The sequence below is a fragment of the Anser cygnoides genome, chromosome 6 (assembly GCF_040182565.1).
Source record: "Anser cygnoides isolate HZ-2024a breed goose chromosome 6, Taihu_goose_T2T_genome, whole genome shotgun sequence".
Taxonomy (NCBI): domain Eukaryota; kingdom Metazoa; phylum Chordata; class Aves; order Anseriformes; family Anatidae; genus Anser; species Anser cygnoides.
The window spans coordinates 35,531,284-35,554,086 of record NC_089878.1 but is presented as its reverse complement, the minus strand read 5'-3'; the positions used below and the strand labels follow the sequence as shown (position 1 = coordinate 35,554,086).

The following is a 22,803-nucleotide window of genomic DNA, read 5'->3' as shown; positions in this document are numbered from 1 at the left end:
ACCATATCTGCATCATATTTCTTGCTTCTCAGAAACATGAGGCTTATTATGCGTGGGGTGTATGGTCAGACATGTATAAAGACATGCACTTCCATCCCAGAACCACCAGCACAAGCATGAGCACAATCTCAGTTCTCCCAAGTCAGGATCCTGACCTGATACCCCATCCCCAAGTGCCCCCTCTCTCCAAACCAGGACCACAATCCCAGGTTTTTCCTTTCTGACTGCATATGCTCATTGCATCAGCCTCTGCTCCCACATCCTGAGCAAGGAGTACAAAAGTGGCAGTGTTTTGTGGGATCAGCTGCATGGACTCTGCTATTACACTTGGATCAAGATGGAAGTTACAGATTGGTGTCATGGCAAGCTGTGATACGTTTGGGGGAAGTCAGCTTTAACCAAGTCCAGCGTTAAGTTGGTGCTCTTGTTATGTGACAGTTTGATATACTTCATGGGCCAGCAGTGGGTCACATAGCAGAGCAGAGCACAGCTCAGGAGGTTCTGGATTATATGGTGCTGCTAACAGCCATTTTTCTTTCTCAATCAGGGAAGCTTAAAGCTACAGCAAATACAGAATGTCATCATCACATAAGTGGCCTAATTATGTTTTCAGTCTACTTGCTTACATTGTTATGAATCACTTTATCAATAGGCATTATATCTTTATATAAAGTTCCTACACAAAATCTTTGTGTAGTAATTATAGTTGAAAACCCACGCATGGCCTATTCACCCCACGATAGGCGAATTAAGTTGTTAGCTTTGCAGCTTAAATCGAAATTCCTAAATTCTACCACACAGAGAACATACACCCTCTGGTGAGACTGTGTCCCCTATCCAGACACTTTTAAAGACCCATAGGCAACAAACTACCTGCTGCCAAATGAATTTTTCTTGATAGTGTTTCACCTTTTTTACTTTTTATAATAAGTCATGAGTTAACCTCCTAATCATATGAAATAGTCCAATGAATACCACTAGTTTCTGCGAATACACAAACTCCTCCTGACTGGTTGCTATTCATTTTTCACTTGAAGGTCCACTAGTCACTTTGCTATTGTCTCTGAATGAGCTGCACAAGGCGAATTGTTTTTTAGTTAAATTATACTTAAATGTACAGTACTTATAATTTCATCATAACTCTATTCTGCAAGCTTCTCAAATTAAAGGGGCATGCAAGCCACTTCATTGTGAAGGCATATTTTCGTTGCTCTCTGAAATACTTGTGCCTTCTCTTCACAGCTAAAGAAAAAAATGGGTACCTGCAAGGTATCCAGCAGATTTTCTTCTCAAGAATGTGTTAGCAAATGTATTTCATTTGTGGCTTTACAGTTGTGTACCATACTATCAGGAGATTCTGATTAAATTCTCATTATTTTCAGCATTGTAGAAAAGGAGCTTTAACATTTCAAGTGGGTGTTAAGTTGCAGCAGGACTTGTGTACCCATTCTGCTTGAATTATTATTCAGGCATAAAGAGTTGTAAGAGCTTTTTTTTTTTTTTTTTCATAAGTAGGGTGTTGCAGCCTTCACTCTAGAACTTGGTGTATATTTTCATCTCCCTATGGTGTAAGTATCATAAGGAAAAACAGAGAATATCATGCCAACGTTGGTTTCTCAGTTCAGCAAAAGATCATTCCACAAATCTGGGTGACCTGTCACAAGCAGTTTGTCTGCTCTAAGACTCATCATAAACATATTCTTTCACATTTTCTCCTTAGCAAAGTTCTATGCTGTGTGTCATATTTCACTATTTAGTTCAGGGTTTTATTTTCTTCTTTCTTGTGCAAAAATGTACTTACATTCTTTGGGAAATTAGAAAGAAGACTTCAGATGGTGCTTCCTGATTACTGTTACTTGTTTTATGCAACCTGTGTTGAAAAGGGTAGGAGATAGCAGCCTTCCTTCACAAATGCCTACCAGCCACACTACCATGTTTCAAGCCATGTGATCCACAACCAAAGACTCAATGTATTTCATGAGAACAAACTTGCAGAGAACTGTGATAGAGTAAATACAGCACACTGCTTTGTCAGTAATGCTGTTTTCTTAAATGTAGTGTAAAAACAGTGCCTTTCAGCTTACTTCCTGAACCTGAAGATGTAGCGCACATACAGCAAAGATGTAAGCACTGTCTCTACAGTACTTTAATTTTATGCTATAGTTTGTTCCTCTGTAACAGCTTGATAAGTTGATTGATTGTGTTATAAAGCACTGAGAACTTGTAACACAACAATCTCTGTAATACACAAAATGTAACCAAAAGATGTTGAGGCTTAAATGTTTCCATATGATAAAAATAAAAAATAAACTAACCAGTACTATTCATATTATTTACAAACATTCTTAAAACTGACCCATGAACATATTTCTTTTCTTTTACTCAATGTGTTTTAAAAAAAGCTGTGTATGAATTTTTCCATCAATATTAAACTTTTTTCTTAAGCTATGAAAAATGTAATCCATTTCTCTTTGGGAATTATTACCAGGCAAGCTGATGCTCTGCTGGATACTGTTAAAGCTTTTCAGTGCAGTAAATATTGTTGGTATAACTTCAGTGACACATGGATCAGAATAATATAGATAGTTCATAGCCAATTGTTTGAAATAAATTTGTGTATGAGTATCTAAGAGGAGTGGGAAATAAAACAAAAGCTTGTAAAACTTGCTGCCACTGCCTAGATCAGTAAAGGAAGAGGTGAATGAAAACATACCGGAGTTTTATAGCAGGGAAAGGATTAATATCTGATACAAGGTCAATTGTGTAAAAGAAAAATTATCATTTTTATTTGAATAAAGTATAAATATTGATTAAATTCATCATAAAAGACTGGAAATAAAATCATTTCTAAAAATGAGATTATCTATTAAATATTCCCCCAAAAATCAGAATAATAAGGTGACCAAGAGATAGTCTAGTATGTGAGCTGGAACAAACAGAGAATTACAAGCAGACTCCTTGCAGTATAATCGATCAAAGACAGTTGCACTTAAAGTTACCTGTGTGGATGAGTACTGACAGGGTTCATTACTAGCACAAATACAAAAAAAAAAAAAAATAGCCATTTCCCAATAAACTGCAGTCTTTGCAGTGGACAACTACCTTTTTGAAGGAAAGTTGGGTCATTCGTTCTCTCACTGTAGCCCTCCAAAACTTCAGGTCTGAGAGAAAGAGGCATATCCTTACCCACCAGCAAGGCTCTGAACACACACACTGCTGCTGTCATGTCCAAGAAATTACTTTTGTCCTTCTAATCATAATTTATATCCCTTACCTATTCACATGTGGTGTTCTTTAAAGGCCCATGACTGACAAAAAAGGATTCGTGACCAGCAAAAAGAAGAATCACAAGCAAAGTGTTTTATTTCTGAAGTGAAAACAAGAATAATTTTTAGCATCCCCAATTAAACTTGTAAGCCTGTTTTTAAGGTAAGGCATTTTCCAAGCTGCATGATGAGAAGTGTGAGAAGAAACAGCAATATTCTATTCACAAAAACATTAATTGCAGTTAAGACAGCAGAGTAGGCATGAAAACTATAGCTCACTTGGCAGGGTGGGACTGGGTAAAAACACCTCCCTGAGAGGTCATGTAATCAGCATCGCAGGTATTGTTATCCAAAGGCACTGCAAGATACCCATCAAAATTAACATAAAATTCTGGAACTTCAGTAAGTACAAAGTAAGGCCTTAGATGACAGAAAATTTTGTTCCCTGATTTCCACCAACCTTTCTGGTTCAACTTCACAACCCACCTGATATCCCACATCATCTATTAGTACTTGCAGAAGGGAATCTCATTTCTGATCCAGTGTTTTAGCTGGTGTCTCAACACACTAACATTATGTGGGCATGGCCATCCTGCCTCCAAAATGCTTCCCTGACATAAACAGTGCTCCAAAAGAAAGAACCATGATTCTGATACACAGTGCAGGGTTTCACTGTCCGTAGCAGCTGGCAAAGCAGGAGGAGCTTCTCATTTTGGAAGGGAACCCAGTCTGCAGGACGTCACATGGCAATTTCAGGCTTGCTGTCATGGTAAGGGATGAAGATAACGCCTTTTCTAACCCCGTTTCAGATGCAGTATCCCAAGTGGTTATACAGAAGAGCATCAATGGAGGAACGGTATCCTGACCTTTCTCATAACAGTGCAAATTTTGAAGCCCCTTCCACCCTTTCGCATTCTTCAAACTGCTGGAGACTGGTTTTTTGGTTTTGCATCTTGTTCTCCTGCAATGTTGCTAAAGTGGACAAAAAGGAAAAGGATTTTCATGTAGACCTACTCCACCTGTCACGTACAGCCTATAGTTCTGGTAAGAACAAACCACCATTTTTTCCAAGTTTTACAAAACGTGTCCTTAGGCAGTAGTTTCAAGAGCACCTGAGTCATTTTGAATTTTAAGTGTCATGAAAATGTTTTAAGACCTTCCACGAATATTGGATCCTCCCTCACAGAAAACAATCAGAAGAGTTTTGCAGTCTTTAATTCATTCTCACCCACTTTACAAGGAATTTAGTAAGGATGATGTTATCAGAAACTGAATCAACCAATTAGTGAGACTATTTATCTCTGAAGGAGTAACAAGGGAGATCTGCAAATGCTGAAAGAGAGCAGAGTATGCAAATTGCCAGGGTGTTTTGTAGGCTGCAGCAGCCTTTCAGACAGAGCACAAGGATTAACAAAAATCTCATTTAATTATTTCCTCTCCTGCCACTGCTGTCACCTTCTATAAACAGTTGAGTAAAGAAAGATGAACCACAAAAAATAAACTAGGGCTTAATTAAGAAAGTATTTTTCTTTGTTTCTTCTGACTAGGCCCATGTATGTATCTTGTCTCTAGGATACAGCAGCCATGCCATTTCCTTACTCCGCTAATTAGGGACACCATATTCCCCGAATAGTGTTGGAGTTACACTCGCTACCATTCATTTTTAAACCAGAATGACAGTCATGTTTATTATCTAGAAGTAACAAGTATTCATGTAAATACTGCGTATTTGCACATAGCCACGGTAATGAAATTGACATTTCACACCTTCTCAGAACTAAAACTATTCCAAAAGAGATCACCTCTGAAAGCCTTGCACATGACAAATTAAAGTTGTAGGTGGAGCTCAGATGGGAACATTTCTCAGGCAACCTCTGAAAGGCTACAGAGGCCTGAAAGACATAAAATCTAACTATTAGATCTGAATACAACTGAAACAATGGAAAACTCAACAGTGTGGCTGATAAGCAGACAGATAATAGGTCGCCAAGCAGGATGCCTGTAAATTATCACAGGACTAACAAAAATCTACGTGGTGTATCTATGGTATGTGAAGATGTACAGATGAGGAAATACCTAACTGTAGAATTTAAAGATGCCTATCACCAACTGTAGAAATAGTGCTACTAATTACTGGAATTTTCTGGACATTTAGTGCACAGATAAATGGCCAATTTCAGGCTGCATTATAAGAAGATAATAACCAGCAGGAGAATTCATAATGCAACATATAAAGAACTGGCATAGAAAGGAGATGCAAAGCTTTCTTCCTTTGGATTGAGGCTGTTAAAACTCAGGGTGTATCGTTTAATCAGCACATAGCGTTATGTTTATCTACTGTACTGCTCTCACAAGAAACCCTCATGACAAACGTACCATCAAGAAGAGCTTTGTAGCTTTACGAGGTGGAGTGGGGCTAGGAGAGGCCAACAGTTGCCAGTAGGTGAGCAGCTGCACGTTGAAATGCCTGGAGCGGGTTGAGGCTCCTGAGCATTTGGAGCAACCAGCAGCACCACAGGGACAAAAGTGCCTGAGATGCTGACCGAATTCTCGTTATTGTTGGCATTTTGGAGCCCTGCTTCAACATTTCAAGTGAGTGTTAAGTTGTATTCATGTGATGACCAGTCACTGCCCATAGCCCTGGGGCCTCTGGTATCATCCCACGCCCACCCTCCCAAGGCCTCTGCAACCATCCCTGCCTGTACTTCTCTCTGCTGTGTTTTATTGTAGGCTCTTAGATCATTCACGCTACACTAAAGACTACTTGTCATTACCATCTATTAGTTACAGACATTTGTGTAACTGTAAACATTAGCACTCAATTGTACAAAGCTAAGCAAAAGCTGAAACACCTAACAGACACCTGCTTGCTAGAGAATGCTGTTACAGCAGTAACAAACTAAAGCAAACGCCAGGCCAAGCATGGCTCAGCAAGTCCTGAGGCTACAGTCATTACCTTAGCCCAAAGCCTGTGGCCTGCTACCAACAAGAGCAGCACTGTATTTGCTGGGCTACAATATGCTTGCGTGGCCTCTCCTTGTCACTGCCAGCTACAGAACAGGGGACCACACACTTGGCATTTTAATGCTTTTGCCACTGCTAAACCACTTTCTCAATAGCATCCAACCTGGCCGTCTTAAATAGGAAGGACAACCTCAATGTCTCTCAAATTTCACTAATAACACTGCTGGACAAATTAAATGCAAAATGTCTGCAAACATGTCGAGTATTAGAGCTGAGCGTCAGCTTTCACATAACAAACAGACATTTAGGGCAGGCATTCCCATCTAAGAAAAGTGCTGAATATCTTGCAACATATAATTTGCATAACCAAGAGATGGCAGCACTCCGTCAACCATTTGCCTGAAGCATTTATTTGAAAATGATTATCCATCTGTAAGCACGACACCTCAGTGTATGAACAACACTACAAGACTGAAAACAATGGAATAACAACTAACAGAACGAGGCCCATGATTATTATTCTATTGCTTTACAAAGGTCTGAAAAGGTGAAATTCATTCACCAGTAACTTGAATTATTTTTATCCCGTTTATACTAAAAATAGGGCATAGCAAGTACTTTTTTTAATTTAGTTGTCTCATAGATGTATCATTTCAAAACACGTTCTGTAGAATAATAACATGACCCAACTAACCTTCCACGAAACCTAAGAAGCACGTATATATCAAATATACTCTAATTTAAGCACTCTCTCAACCTTTTTTCAGCAGCTGGAAAAGTTCCCTGGCAATAATCTTAAGAATCAACACAGCCCTAGAATTTAATTATGCTATATATATACCACTGGTTGTCTCCTGCAGGCTGATGCCAACAGATATTGAAGGAGTTCAGCCTTTCCCAAAGGCTTTCAGTATCCTATATCATAGGTATACAAGAGATTCCTTAGCGCTAGTAATTATCCTCTTTTACCACATTCACTCTGATCTACTTTTAAAATCTATGAACAGCGCGTGGACTTCAGCAACAGTCTTCAAACAACGCTATGTAGAAAATTAGTAATATGAATATATGGATTCTACAAGGTGATTAAGAAACTAGGTAAAAGGGAGATGACAATGAAATGGACTGAAAAGAAATTGTTGAACTGAGATGTTGCTATTGGATGAGTTTTGAGGATGGTATTATTTAACTTAATGAGGAGGTTCACAACTGACTCAAACCATCACTGGTTTCCACTTTCTGTCCCTATTGCTAGAACTCATTTTCCTGAAAAGAAGGCCAGACTCAAACAACACTGATTATATTTCAGAAAAATATGTCACAAATAAGTTGTATAATTTTACAAAGGATCTTAATGTTTCTTCCATCTATTTTTGCTTAAAATTTCTACTTTGATTTTCTCCTATTGCAAGCAATTTTTACTTTAGTTGCTAACTTCATTGATGTTACGCTTCATTTAACCCAATACATAAGGAACATCAGCTTGTTTTCACAGAATATACTGGACATAAGCTCCCCACCACTTCCTCCCCCCCAATGTAATCTAGTTCTTGCAGCTTGTTTTCTGAACTTTTATAGTAAAAAATGGTATCTCCATCTCGACTGGAAATATCCACCACCATTACATTTATTCCCAATATTTCTAGCTACACAAAAGATTATCTTTCTTAGAAGACCAGCAGATGGATTCAGTTTCTTCTTTAACAGCTAAGCAGCAGAGTATTTCTCAATAAATAAATAAATTGTTGAAATTTTAATTTCACACAATTTGAAACTTGAATTCTTGAAATTCAGCATTTCAACAAAAGATACAGTGAAATAGCAAGCATGTTTTTATTCTACTTTTTATTCCAACATGATGCATGCTTCTTAAATGACAGCAATCACACTACAGGACACTAGAGACTACAGCTATCATAAGAAAAAGACTCTAACTGATCACCTCTTTTTGTTTTGTTTTCCCTGAAGCATCAGGCCTTAGCATCAGCTTTCTCCTCTTTCTCTCACAAATTAATCTTGCTGCTTATAATGATCTCCAGTGTCACTGGAAGAATATCTGTGGCATTGTACATAGTAGCTAGATCAGAACTCTCCAAGGAACTCAACAAATTCTCCAAAATATGGATTGGAAGCTAAATATTTCTGACTCCAGCTATTTCTATTTATGGGATCGGAGTGCCCATTCATTATTAGTTCAATACATTTTCAGAGGGTGACAAATGAAATCTGAAGAACATATATTGCAAATAATTTATAACAGCATGTTTCTGGAATTATAATTAACTGAACAGAAATACTGTCAAATAAAAAGCCCAGACAAAATTAAATATCATTCCCGGGGGTAAAAATAATTCTTTTTTCCTCTCTGAGATGATCAATTCTTCCGGAGCTCTTCTTCCACCCACACTGTGATGTTGCTGTATCAGAATCAATAACCTATTTATAGATAAAAGGAAATTTTTTTATTCAACAGTTAGTAGATTTCTACTGCTTTCAGTTGTATTTAGTATTCCTTTAAAGTTGTTTTTTTTTTTGTCTCCAGATAGAAAACTTCAGATAACTACTTTGAAGATAATTCCCATATCAAGCTGAAAGCACAAGAGATAACTAAAGTTCAAAACTTTTTAAATTTTGACCAAGGGAAGATAGGACAGCTCGCTTCTTCCGTCTGTTCCCAACACAGGGACCTCAGGGCTGTCCTGAAACACTTTTCTTTAGCTCATTTTCTTCCTCTACTTTTGTACTTTCCACCCTATAATTTTGCTTTGGATTTCTTGCCTGGTTCGCATCCACAAGCTGTCACACCAGTCTGCAGGCCAGCCAATAACTGGTTTCAATACTGTTCATTTCTGTGACAAAGAATTAACTAAGTTACCCACTCCTGATACATCAATTTGTAACACGTTCCTCTAAGAAGCATTCTAAATAATCTTTTGCCTACATGAATTATGGATTGCTTTCATGATCTTTTATAGAAAAAAATATGAAAACGCGTCACAGTGAAATTGAACACAACGTTTTTACAAATGAATCGGTGGTACTTCAAAAGTTGTATTCCAACAATTTTATTCAACAGAGCAAAACCTCTGAAGTATTGCTTCTAAGCAATATCTGCTGTTACGTCTACTACTCTTCCCACAAGTTTGTCTAGGTCCTGAATTTGTTCTGGTGAACACTAAGGTGGTTCCTGAGGTTCAACACATTTGGGTTCTAGTTAATCCATATTTTACAACATTTTGGACAAAAAACACACAAAATATGGTATTATCTTTCTTCTTTAGTGTATCTGATCTTTCATTGTGTTTCTATTCTGTCAGAAATTCTTTCCTAAATAAAACATAAAAATGCTTAGGGGCAAAGGGTGGGACCACATCAAAGAGTTTAGATACAATTTTTCCAGAGTTCAAATTTAAATTTGGGATTGAATCCTCCAAGGTACTTCTGTCATTATTTGGGCTACTCTACCATTTTATCGGTCTTTGATGTCTCTGATTCACAACAATTTAAAGGCCAACATAAGTTTCAGGGCATTATTTGATGAAATTTATAAGAGCAATATAACCTCAAACTAGTAGGAATACACATAGGTTCAATGCTGAGCACATGCCCAGACTTTTTCCTGCTCAAGAACTTAAGTGAACAGACAGGAAAGGTATATTGTGCTTTTGTTTCATGAAGAAGTAGTTCATTATTCTTATCTGTGCTAAAGAGAACACTTTGCTGAAAGAGATTTAAGTACAAATTCAAAATTTTGAACCCATTCACTGAAAAGCAAATGTACAGGATATATCTAGAGTAAAACTGGATGGTGTTTGAAGTGAATGCAAGCCAATTAATCATGTCATGTTGGAATCGCTTGATGTGACATTTTTGGTGACAACTTGGGGGCAGAACTCAGCCGTGGTAGCCTGTCCCGCATCACAACTGAACTGAAGGAAATTTAGGCAAGCTCAAATCATATCTGTGAAATTCTCTTCAACAAAAATTTTGCTTTCATCCTGCTTTAATAATAATAAAGTCTTTTTGACACTTTGCCATGGGAGAGATCCATAGTTCATTCAGTTCCTAATATAAAGCAAATTAAGAGCGAGGCTGACTCATACGATCCTGAGAAGGTTCTCTGATCACTTGCAAAGTGGTTTCTCAGTTCCTGGAAGATAACCATGATTAAAACTAATGTATCGGCATTAGCACCTAGATCTCAGCTCCTCTGTCTTTTAAGGCAATCTGACTGGGAACTGTAAATTTCCACTGTTGGCAACTATTTAAACACTGCATTTTGTTAAGCGATAACGCAAGGTTTACCTTAACCTTCAAAGGCAGCTGCTACCTGTTGGCAGGCACATCCACGAGGCAAGTTCTATCAATGAAAAATGCAGCTTATTAAAGGAAGAATACACTTTTTTTTTTTCCCTCCAAAGTAAACGTACCAGTTTCAGTATCTCTATACAGGAAGCTTCTGCCCACAAGCCACTTACAGTACATCCTTGCACTTGTCTGATGTCTGAGCCTGTCACACCACAGCGAAACCTCGCTACCGCTACGTTCACCGACAAAGAGCACAGTAGGATATATCTCTGTGAACAGACTCCTACGTCAGTTATTGTTGATCGTGATAAACAATCATCTCCTGGCTAACAAAGCGCACACCAAGACCTATGGCTCACTTTCTGCATGATTTAACATTTCATAGATAAACCCAACAGCCCACTCTAATGAGTCAGATCTTCCTAAACACTTCGTTGAAGTCTGTTTACAGCAATGTCGTTTGCTACATCAGGGGGAGGAGGTGTCTGCGTTTCCTTTTTTTATTATTTTACTTTTTAATATTTTTTGAGTAAACACGACTGACAAAACTGTCAACTCTTTTTATTGTTTTCAACTTATATAAACAGAATTAAGCTGCAGGGAGTCTATTAATAAAGGCCTACACAACAAAACCACTGACAATCTTCAAGGCATGTTTTAATCTCCCAGAAAAAAAAAAAATCAATTTTATTTAGAATAAACTAGTAGAGAATAGAGATTACTCCAGGGAATTAGTCTTTAAAGTATGATGGAGAAATATTGATTTTTTTTCACTACGGGACTATGATGTTGCAGTGCCTATAAAATGGGCCGTAACAATTATACAAAAGACTACTTCAAAAATTCCAGGCTTATTAACCCTACAGCTTTCTAGTAATAAGTATTTCTGATAAAAGCAGGAAAAAAAGATAATTAGGGAGACAAACACCTGGAAGAAAAAGCTTAGAGCCTCAAATAAGTTCCACTGCACTAATGAACCACTCCACAAAATCCCAGGAGGTCAAAATATATTATGTGTGTTGACTCCAGCGCAGAAGAACTAACCTTGTGCCCTTGCTTTCCATATCTATGGCATCTCCAAAGTGTCACAAAGGGATGAACACAGAGGGTGAAGTTATATTAATGCAAGTTGAATGACCGTCCTGAATACAGCTGCCGAGACCTTCACTCACAGATGGTGACACTTTGTCTTGGGGGCTGAAGCTTTTCAAACAGCCGGAAAAACACAAATTCTGCTTTTGGTTGTACCTGCACCAGTCTACAGCTGAGCACGTCTTCATCAGCTACAGCAGGGAGAATGAAGCTGTTTTTATTGAACACAGAACCTGGTGCATTTTCACTCCGATGCAGGCACTACTGGGTTTTTAACATCTATAGCTTGGAGAAATCAGAATGACACCAAGTCCTGACACTTTATATTTACTTGTTAACAGGGTCAGTATTTCACTTTTTTCCTCTGGCTTTTATTCCTTTTAGCCAGATAAGTGAGACCTGAACTCTGTGCCTATTATTCCCACTGCAAAAATTTAAAGAACCTTTTGATTCACTGCAAAACAAGCAGCATGAAGGCACCCATTTTTTGTAATCCTTGCAAAACCAGCTCTCAACTCCTTCCACTTTTTAACTGTCCATGCTAAGATCTTCATCAATATGAGTTAAAGCCTTCTCATAACACTTCATTAGGGAAAACCATCATTCCTACTTTGCAGATGGGGAAACGATAGAGCTACAAGTCAAATGACAGCTTAAGGCTATGTCTGCTTAGAAGGGATGTCTGGTGGTTAATGGAATTCACTTACGTAAGTAATATACAAGTAAATACCAAAATATATTTATCTTACTTTTTTTTTTTTTTTTTTTTTTCAGACAAATGCAACCTAAAAACCCCAGCCTGAATACTTCATGGCTCTTAGAAGTTGTTGTTTAGCGGTCACAGCCGCTTTGGGCAAAAGGAAATCTTTTACCTGAACATGGGGAAAAGTTCAGGTCTGGTGCTGCACTGTCTCATAACTATTTTGTCTTCATTGAACTCACAGATATTAATGAATAATTAACACTTGGAATTTTACCATCACTGTACAAATATTCTTCCTGCCTAGTTGTTATATTTTGCTTTGTTCATACCTGAATTTGATTTTGCTCCCGAGCAGTCATTTTCTATTTTTCCAGAGAAATTCAGTTTTCTAGAACTTTTCTCCTATCTATGCAAAATACCTGCTGGCCTTGCAGATACATGAATTTTGTATCAAGGTTATATTACTAATATAGCACAGAATAAAATGAAGCTGTCCTAGTAGATGTGGCATGCGTGGTTTGAAATGCACTTCACACAGGTGGTGCACATTTGCATGGGAGGGTTTGATCTGATGTAACTTCAGTTGGGGGTTGGAGCTTGCACAGATGCCTTCAAAAAGACACAGCAACCTTGTGCTTGTGGGCATGGGTGCGTGCACACAGATTTTGGTGGCAGTTAACACTTCTTCCGCAGACCCACACTTCTGAATGAAGCTGGTAGCTGTGTGACGGCTCTGCTGCACGCTGCATGCACATCAGGGTCCCCGCTAACACTGTCCCCGTAGCGTTTTGACACCGGCTGCCTTCCGTCCTCCTCCTTCATCCCAACTCCTCTATTCTTTGTTGTAGGAAATAACAACCCAGACAACGGCAATGCCTCTTTCCTTATTGGTAAACATTCTCTGGGCACATCTGCTGTGATGATGATAAGGCAGAGGTCTGCTCTCAAATGGGAAAAACAGAATGTCAGTTTACATAATGGCCAGAAAACAAGAAAAAGAGCCTACGCGCTAGAGCAGCAAGCCTGTTTCTATCTTGCTTCATTGTCTTAACAGGATTCTTATTGTGTTTATATTTAGAGACATGGGAAACTGTGCTAGCCATGTTCCCTATTGTTACTTAACCTCAAACAACCTATATAATACACTATCCATTAAGGAGCCTGAATATAGACGCTAATCAAGGTGGCTAAACAAGATATAGGAAAATAAAGCTCAGGGCTTCCTCCTTGTTTGGGAAAAAACAAACAGGAAAGCTCCCTCTTACACTCACCTCTCCGCAGAAAAGAGTGGAGCTCTTTTTTTCTGATTTGCTTTTACAGGCTCCCAGCAAATCTTAGCTCTCTGGTGTGTACCTGTTCAGCTTTTTCATCATTCACGCTGCCAGTAAACACCCCAGCAACCTGTTTCCCAGCTGGGAAACTTTTTTCTTTTCTTTACTTTTTTAGAGACAGTGTTTATTAGAAAACTGTTTGCCAATGACAGTGGAAACCTGAAATAATTGAGATAGCACTGACTGCAACCAGCAGATCATCAGAAAGTTGCTTTTGATAACATTAGTGCATTGTGCTTGAGTAGGTTTGCTTGAATGCTGTATAACCAACAAAAAGTTAGCAAATAACTTGAATCCACCTAGCTGATATTAAATTGAACACAATGCTCCTAATGAAGACACATCCTCTATTGCTTGGAGTCTACAATTCCAGCTCAGACATCAGTATTGCGGAGGAGCAACAGTGGCAATAGAGCCTGAAAGGCTGAATGCAAAATCATTTTACACATAGAAAATTCAAATGATTTCTGGTTAAAAATTTGGTAAATTTATTTACACCACATATTTCTGACTTGCTTTGTCTTCAGGATCTGCAATATTTAGGCCTTTCAAATCATCTAAGGATGAAATCCCCAACTCCTCTAAGCCTTTAAATTGACAATTTTACACAGACAGATTTTGCCTTCTTTCTGTGGCATTATTCCTTATTATACATAACCATAGCATTCAAGATTTCCTTAATAAGCTTGGGCTTTTCCTATATGAATGTTCAAACTTTGGACATTTAACATAAAGCAGTAACAGTCCCTGGTACACCATGGAGGGAGAGGCTGCCATCAGAAAGCAGCACAGTTCTTTCCCTTTGGCCCTGATGTACGTAAGGCTGTGAAGATGACCTGTCAGGTACACCACAGACTATGAATCCTTACACCAGAAAACTACCTTTTTTAATCGATAAGGAATTCAAGGCATGGTTGCTTCATCACTATCCTCAGCAAACTTATTTCCTTAGTAAGCATACTTCTTACCATCTTGCATTGTCACTCAGTTATCACACCACATGAAACTGATGTAAAGATATTTAGCCATTCAACTAAGAGAAGAAAATGAAGCACCTATGCCAACACCTAGCAGGGGAGTGTGAAATGCCTGAAGTTCCTTCTCACCCCTCCATATCCCAGTACGTCTGGAATCCACCTGTGGGAAGACCAACAGGAGCATCAGGCTCCAGGAGGATCTCAGGGAAAAAGTCAGCCTACTTTGCACCGTCCCACTCCACAGGCAAGGAAGGAAACCATAGCAGGAAAGGTTTCTCTTCTCTGCTGCTCAGGTTTCACATGCGTATCACAACCTGTCCGTCTTGGACTTAGCGCTGGAGATGAAAACAAACTTACTCCTGGGAGAAGGGCCAAGGGCTGGCCTCATTAGGCATGGCTGCAGTGGGATTTCGGTTAGATTTTAAGCTCAGACCTTTGTTTCCCTTTATTTTAATTATCCTCACGGCTTTCTCCCCTCCCCTCAGAGTCTCTCCTTCTTGCAGGTGGTGGCACTGCTGCACCATTTGTGGCACTCAGCACAGATTCCTTCGCCAGGTTTCAGAGTGTATCTTAACAAGTAATTAGAACAGTTTTCACCAGCTCATGCTGTCGGCTTTCGAGCTCCTGCATGATCCAAATGGCTCTCAGGGGATGTTACATTATGGTTGGTTTGTTATTGTTTGTTCCAGGCCAGTGCCACTAGACAAAAGCGTTATAAAACTGGTGAGTAGTATTAATCACAATTTCTTAGGTGTCTGTGTCTGCAATATGCCTGTTCTCACTTTCCTGGTTTTTTGCTTAGTTTCCATTTTGTCCTGAAAGAACAATAAGGATGTGATGCACAGGGTATTTTGCCATATAAAACCTCGGCAACGGGCTGACATATTTGTAGGGTTAAACAAAAAAAAAAAAGACTGAGAGCAAAACAAGCATTGCATTTCAACATCTACATCTCTTTGTTAGGAATGACGGGATTAGTACCCGAGAGCTCCCCTGCAAACAGCCCGACTCCAACCAGCTCCAAGTATTTCAAGTCCCTAAATTCAGCTGAAGCTTAACCACTTACCCATTGTGTGTCTCCACATCTAACTTGACTTCAGCATACAATGCAGAACGTCCCCTGCTGTGCATCCCAAAGCAAGCCCCTTTGAAGACACACTGTTTATTTCAATTCGATTAATCCTTATTTAAGAACCTCAAATAGTTCTGAAATTCGCTGAGCTGCATCCCTGTCCCCGTGTTAAGAGACAGGTATTCAGTCATACACGGGGAGGAAAATAAACAGAGTAAACACAACTAATTTATTCCATTTCCGATCTTATTGATTTCAGGTCCAGAGGGCTTTTAAATCTGTTAAGTGAGGCAATAATAAGAGTATCGCACGCAAGAAATAGGACTTTAGCTCATCTTCCTCCTGGGGCTCTTCAGTGCAATGAAGAGGCTTATGCAGTATTGGTACAAAAAAAGAAGCCCTGCAACTGAAAAACCACCAACACAACCAAAGGCCCTCTAAAATATGAAAAAGAAAGAAGAAACACCTTTCTCGGGAAGGCTAAAAGCAACTCGACGGTTGTTAAATATACAAAGAGGGCTATGAGCCTGGCAGACTTCTGACTGATCTACAACAGGTCTGCATTTACATAGTGCTTTACATCTTCAAAGTGCTGTGTAAACATTAACTAATTGATCAAGCCAGAAAAACAACTGCTTCCAGTGTAATATCAAGTACGTATTCACAAGAGAACAAATTATTAACTAAAGGAAGCAATTAATTTAAAAATCTATTATCATAAATTATACTGAGCATTTCCCTCCTCTTTAAAATTATTCCCTCTGCAATCTGATTAATGTGTGGATTAATTTGCTCGTAATTTCTGGAAACTTACTAAGTGCAAACTTAATAGAAGGCTGATAGAAATGTCAGAGGTAATTGATGCTTTAATGGGCATGAAATCTGGAAAAGGAGCCGATCGAATAGCTTCACAATGGCCTTTGTTGAAGGCCAGGGGAAAGGCTCACCATATTGGGCTCACTTCTTTAGACGAGTTTAGTGAATTGTGTAACGGGAACATTTTCTGCTTCCTAAACCTGGAGGGACAAAAGATCTATCAAACGAATATAGCACTCCTCTCATTAACTCCAGACATTGCCATCATTTAAAAATGTTGATTAAAAAAAGTAGTTAATGATACATTCTCAACTCAATAGTTGCACGGAAGATTTTTTTTTTTTAATGCTAGTAAGCAGTTTTTATCTTGCCATATCAGCACAGAAGCATTACAGAAGCTGAGACAATTCTATTTATTTTTTCCCCCTCCTTGAAATGATAAAAAAAAAAGTTTCTGTTCCCATTCTTGCTTTGTCTATTCTTTTAAGCAAGAAGGCCTGATCTCTGTATCAGGTAAATCCTATTATTCAGTTTCAGTCAGGAAGACAAAGGAAACATTCCACAATCTGTCCACAAGAATCTCATCCAGGTCTGTTTCTTAATGGAATACACACTCAATGATAACACATATATTGTGTATTACCTGGAGGCAAAAAATATCTCCATTTGAGAATACTGCTATGTGTAAACACTATTTAAAACTATTCCACCTCTTTTCTTTTTTTTCTATTTTTTTTTTTAATAGTCAGTTTACCACAACAGAGCATAGGAGTCTTGTTTGCAAAGTCGCTGCCACGTATTTAAGGTCGGCTCTTAAGTTCTTTTCCCTCTCTCTTAACACCACGAAGTTCTGGCTGCTGCACTCACACTACCCATCTTCACATTAGCTCTTGTACCAGCCAATAAGTAAAAACCATTGTAATGCTGTCTGGCTTGTAAATGAGAAGAACAATAAGGAAAGTCTGAGCCTGACAGCCAGCAGTCCATGGTGATTACAGAGAAAAGGGGCTGCATTTTTCCCTCTCTTTTTGTTATTGTTATTAAGGTCAGTGTCATCCATCAAGATGTGGAGTTATTTCTGACACAGTTTCAAAGGTCAATTGGTCATGTGCAACGACAAAAGAGATTCATGGAATAATGTACCCAAAAACTGGGGAATGTGCCTTTTCACTTTCTATTGTCATGCCCCTACTCATATTTCAATGCCAGAAATCAACAAAGAGAGACATTTGGAAATACCAGTTAAGTAAACAAGAAGAAACTGCAAACAACTCATGTATAGCTTGAAAGCCATGGAAATTCGCCTTCTAGGCTACTGTTTCCTTTATTCCAAACATTTGGTCCTTTTTTAGCCAGAAGAAATATTTCATTGGCCTCCCGGTGCATCAGAGTGGCAGACTTTGACAAAGGCTCCTGTTCCCACTCCAGTGGGATAGCAAAACTCCAAATATAACCAACCTCTCATGCTATGATTCACTTGGCTGGCACACTGCTGCCTTTGTCCTTCATTCTAGGAGTCTGCAAACAGATCTTTTCCTGAGTTTCAATTCAGGGGAAATCTTGGGCAAAGCCTGCAGAGGTTTCATCACCATACCTGCCACACCTGCACAGTAAGAACTGCTGAAATTGGTAGCAAATGGGTGAAGACTGAATCTGGCAACCAGCAAAACACTGAATGAAAAATTCCACAATGGCTGCAAAAATACAAAGCTGCAATACTTCTGCCACACTCATCCATCTCTCCTTGATAGAAGGGATATCAGTGCTTCGCATGTACTAGAGCCAGGTAGAAGAGAATTCTCTACCATGTGTGTGAAGCTGTACAGGAGGCCCCTAAATCCTATACTCCACTCTTCTGCTACAAAGAAACTTGTTGGCTGCTTGTTTCTAAGTGAATAACTTTGAAAACAAGGACTCCTTCTCCTACTGAGCTCCAAAGCTGAATTTTCTGGAAATATCAATAGTGTAATTCATAGCTAAAATCTGTTTCTCTTCTGAACTGACTTATCTATACCATATATCATAAGAGCTTCTCAGTAGACAGGCCTGTACAGCACTTCTTACAAATGAAATAGTAGCATTATCTTGTCCAAATTTACAGGCAGAAATGAGCATGTAGCCCAGCTGTATGATGACTGCATGGCCTACCTACAGCGTGGATCTGTACCTTCAGTGTTTCCTGTGCAGTTTAACTCATTTCATTCAATAACAGCTTATTTTACAGGCCACAAACCTTATGTGAGTGCTCCTGACACTCCTGGTCACGTAAATGCAATGCAGTACTATAGTTTGGTGTGAAAATTATACGGGAAATAATTACAAACTTAGGCTCAAACAGGTCCTGTGCATGGTAACAAAGTATTTGGCAGAAAAAAGTGCAGTTAACTTCTCACCTCTAATGTTTGCAATATAAAAACTAGAAAGCATATAAATGCTCTAATTCATGTTGAAGGATGCACTATACCATTTACATTTGGAGCACAACAGCCAAGAATAAAAATAAGTTTATACAGAAGGATTTACTTGGAAGCAGATCTGGTAGGCACAAGGCAGTTATTACCTTCACATTCATGCTACTGCTCGTCCTTCTTACCCATATTGTAACTTTAGCCAGCACTGATTTACTAAACTAGAATAAATAGAAAACTGATATTTTGAATAGATATCATCATTTGGCCCGACACATTCAGCTGAACAGGACTCAGCGATGCGTGCAGTAGGTCCGTTGTTGCACTGCCTGGTTATTTCCACTTTAGAGTCCATGGCATACTGACAAATACATATACTGACAAACAGCTCCCAGAAATCAAAACACTCATTATTTAACTCTAAACTCAAAGCAGTCATTAAAGAAATTAGATTCTGAAAAGCTGCCACGTTTCTTCCTGGCCGTTACCCCAGTCTCCCTCCATTGCCCGCTAGGCCCGGCGCTTCCAGGCCCTGCTCTCCCTCAAGCCCCCTAAGGCACAAGGAGGGTGCTCTTTGCCACTGCGGGGGTTTGCCCTTCCCAGATAAAACCATACTGTAAACTCAGCAAGAGATTACAACAAAGTTCTGAAAACCAATGGTTCAACCATTGTTCCTCAATAGCTCTCAAGTGTGGACTCGAGATAAGGCCCTTCTCAGCAATAATTTCTTTTTTTTGTCCTGCTGCTTTGTCTTCTCACTGCCGCCTTTTACACAAACATTAATGCATTTTAAACCCCAGTAACATACAGGTTAATACACAGTACTCAGAAAAATACTACAGAGCAGTCTCAAACTCAGATGCTTATTTTCTGTGCTTTGGTAGCGATCACATGTTATAGCTATACAATTTTACAGTATCACTATCAGCTTTCCAGTTCTCTCAACTCCCCTCTTATACTGTGATTTCATTTATGAAAAACATTTAAAACACTAGCTAAATGATTACTTATTTTTGTCTCTGCAAAGCCAGAGATAACCTGTACTACTAAATCACATTGAGAAACTGAAATGCACATTGTTTTAACTTCTCATATTTACCTCATATTTACCAACCAAGCTCTTCACAGAAAGGACTATCTTTTCTGAACTGCCAGAGACCTTAAGCCACTCACAGGCCTTAATGATCCTCATAAGCCTCACCTGGGGCTCCCAGCCCTGCCCTTGGGGCTCCCAGCCCTGCCCTTGGGCCCAAGGGCTCTATTCCATCTAGGCTTTCAGCCCTTGCCCAGGCTATTTTGTAGGTGTGCTTGCTTCCAGGCCTGCCTTTTGGCCAGACCTTGGAGCCACATCGTGGCTCTAGTTGCATGGATGTTACAGCTTGCCTCCAGACCTCATCTCCTGGTTGGACTTTGGGCCCATGTTGTGACTTTGTTTGCAGTCCTGTCCTTGACCCTGTCTTCTGTCATCCTCGTTGGGGCTCCCTGGATGGACCTTGGACCCAGTTTATCTCTTGCCTTGTCTGGTGCTGTGATGGACCCTGTTACCAGGGCTTGACACCATGGTCAGACCCTCTGGGGCTGTGCCTGGATTAGTGAGGGCACTGCCTCCACTGAGGTGACCCTTGGTACCAGACTCCCCTTCCCTTAAGTAATCACTAGCTCTTGCTGCTTCTTGACAAAAAATTATAATCCATAAATTTGCTTTAATAGTAGTAATAATAATTTAGTTTACAATCTTGGAGAAAACTATACCAGAAATGTGTAACTTAGTTGTTTTCTCCCTTACACAGCTGAAGGTGAAATCAATTGTTTTGAAGTCCCACTCAATCCTCTCAACAAACTGCCTTCTGTTACAAGTGATTAAGATAGATTAGCTCCCATAAACATAATTTCATATGATGTGTTGTAATTATCATGATTATCATAGGTTTAACTCATTTATTTAAAAATAAAAATTGCACTAGTTAGTTACAGCCCTTGACGTTTCCATCTGCTAACCGTTAAAACTCTTGAGATTTAAAAAAAAAATCAAAATGGAAATTTTCAAACCCAAAAGCTTTTATCAGATGTAGAAATTCACTGAAAAACAATCAGAGATGTAATCCTCTAACAAGCAGTATGTCTCCTGTACACAGGGTTCTTTGCATTCTGTGTTTGCACAAGTTGAGAATGGCTGGCAGTCTTACCCAAACTTTACTTAGCTCAGAAAGATAGCTTTCATCTTAAAATATAACTTAGCTGCACAAATGAACTCCCTTAGAAGTTGGTGCTACTGATGTGAATAGAAAAGCACAAATGTTACGAGGGGGAGAATCAAACTCACATGACTGGAAAAGGAGATAATTGTATCTGCTTAAAATATGCTGACCATGATATGTCAACGCAACGCTTAGAGAAAACAGAGATTTGTCCCAGGATTTGCTTCTTTCCTAGGAAACAGTGTATTTATGCTGCACAGAGCATGCTAGTGTATAAGGATTTTCATTGTCATGTACAAATTGGAAGAGACAAATGAGGCTCACATGTCAAATTTTCACTAAGTAATGCTGTATAGGACGTGATTTTTTTTCATATGTTAGCTGAATGATTACTTATGAACTAACTCAATATATCAGTATATATAATCAGCATCCGTAAGTTGATGTAGAGATAGGCTGGTTAGACATGTTTATGAGCAAAAATGGTTGGCCTCTACCCATCGGTGAAAATCTAATTCATGTCAGTACTTTATGTCAGGAACCTGGTTCAACTCCAGTGTGAAGAGACTCTTCCCATAAGTCACATCCTGCCCTGTTATACACTGTTGTAAAGTTAGTCACCCCACTGATGTTAACGGTGTTATTTTTTCATTATACAACCATCTGAGAGTAGAATTTGTTACTGTATGACCTCAGCATGTCACTCCGTATTGACAGAGCTACATTGACTGTTTGCCAAACATGAAATTGATTTTTAACATTGTTTTAAAGGCCTATAAGGTGGTGCATAATTTCATAACTTGTCTATTAAACTGAATTGCTGACTCTAAGCCACTAATATCATTTGAGTCTGATCTATTGATCATACAAAAAATGCAGGCTAAAAGTGTGTGCAACGCTTACTATAAATTCCTATATACCAGACACAAAATGCACTGCTGGTCAAGGTTATGAAAGCAAAATGAACACTCAGTCTAAAGATCTTTTATTCCCGATAACTTTATCCTCACAGGCAAAGAACTATTTTTTTATCACAGAAACACAGATGTATTTTATTTTATTTTATTTTATTTTATTTTATTTTATTTTATTAGAAAACACTTGGAATGTATTTGTATGTGAGCCCTCGTGCATCTGAATGCTGAATTATGATAAGTAATGTCACACTGACAAATTGTATTTGTTGCAAGTTATAACTTTTACAGACTGCACAGCTTTTACCAACTGATATCTGAGTAAAAAAAAAAAATCACCTACATTTCAACTTAAAAGAGAAAATAGATATTGTGAAAGATAATATGATAACCATCTTAGTATTTTACTTTCATTTTGTTAATGGCATGCAGATATGTTGAATATGATCATCTGTTCCCATTCATAAATATTATCATTTTACATTTTCCATTGTATTGTGACCCAAAGGTCACCACAGTATTAAAGCATCCCAGACAAGTATAGAATTCACTGAAATGACAGGAAACATTAGCAGAATAAATACTTCCAGCCATTCCAGGCTCTCATCCTAAATTTGCTTAAATAAGAGAGAAGACGGAGACAGGAGAGAAGTTGGAGACACTCAAAACAAAAGGAGAAGTCACAAGGCTGACAGAGCCACTTTAACTAGGCTTCTCCTGTGTGCATTCAAATTTGCCTAAGCATCCGTAAATG

General features: G+C 38.7%; 1 protein-coding gene and 1 long non-coding RNA gene across 7 annotated transcripts in view; both read right to left on the bottom strand.

Moving 5' to 3' along the window:
- The window catches only part of THSD7B (thrombospondin type 1 domain containing 7B), a 518,195-nt gene that overhangs the window by 404,607 nt on the left and 90,785 nt on the right, over positions 1-22,803 (bottom strand). The gene's annotated exons all lie outside the window — the stretch shown is intronic.
- Positions 3,224-20,548, bottom strand: LOC136791130 (uncharacterized). Of its 2 annotated transcripts, none has more exons than XR_010832478.1 (3): positions 20,037-20,548; positions 10,536-10,590; positions 3,224-8,666 (listed from the first exon to the last, which is right to left on the bottom strand). It is a non-coding gene; the product is annotated as an uncharacterized lncRNA (long non-coding RNA). The 2 variants fall into 2 exon arrangements; XR_010832477.1 differs by lacking the exon at positions 20,037-20,548 and adding an exon at positions 10,709-11,142.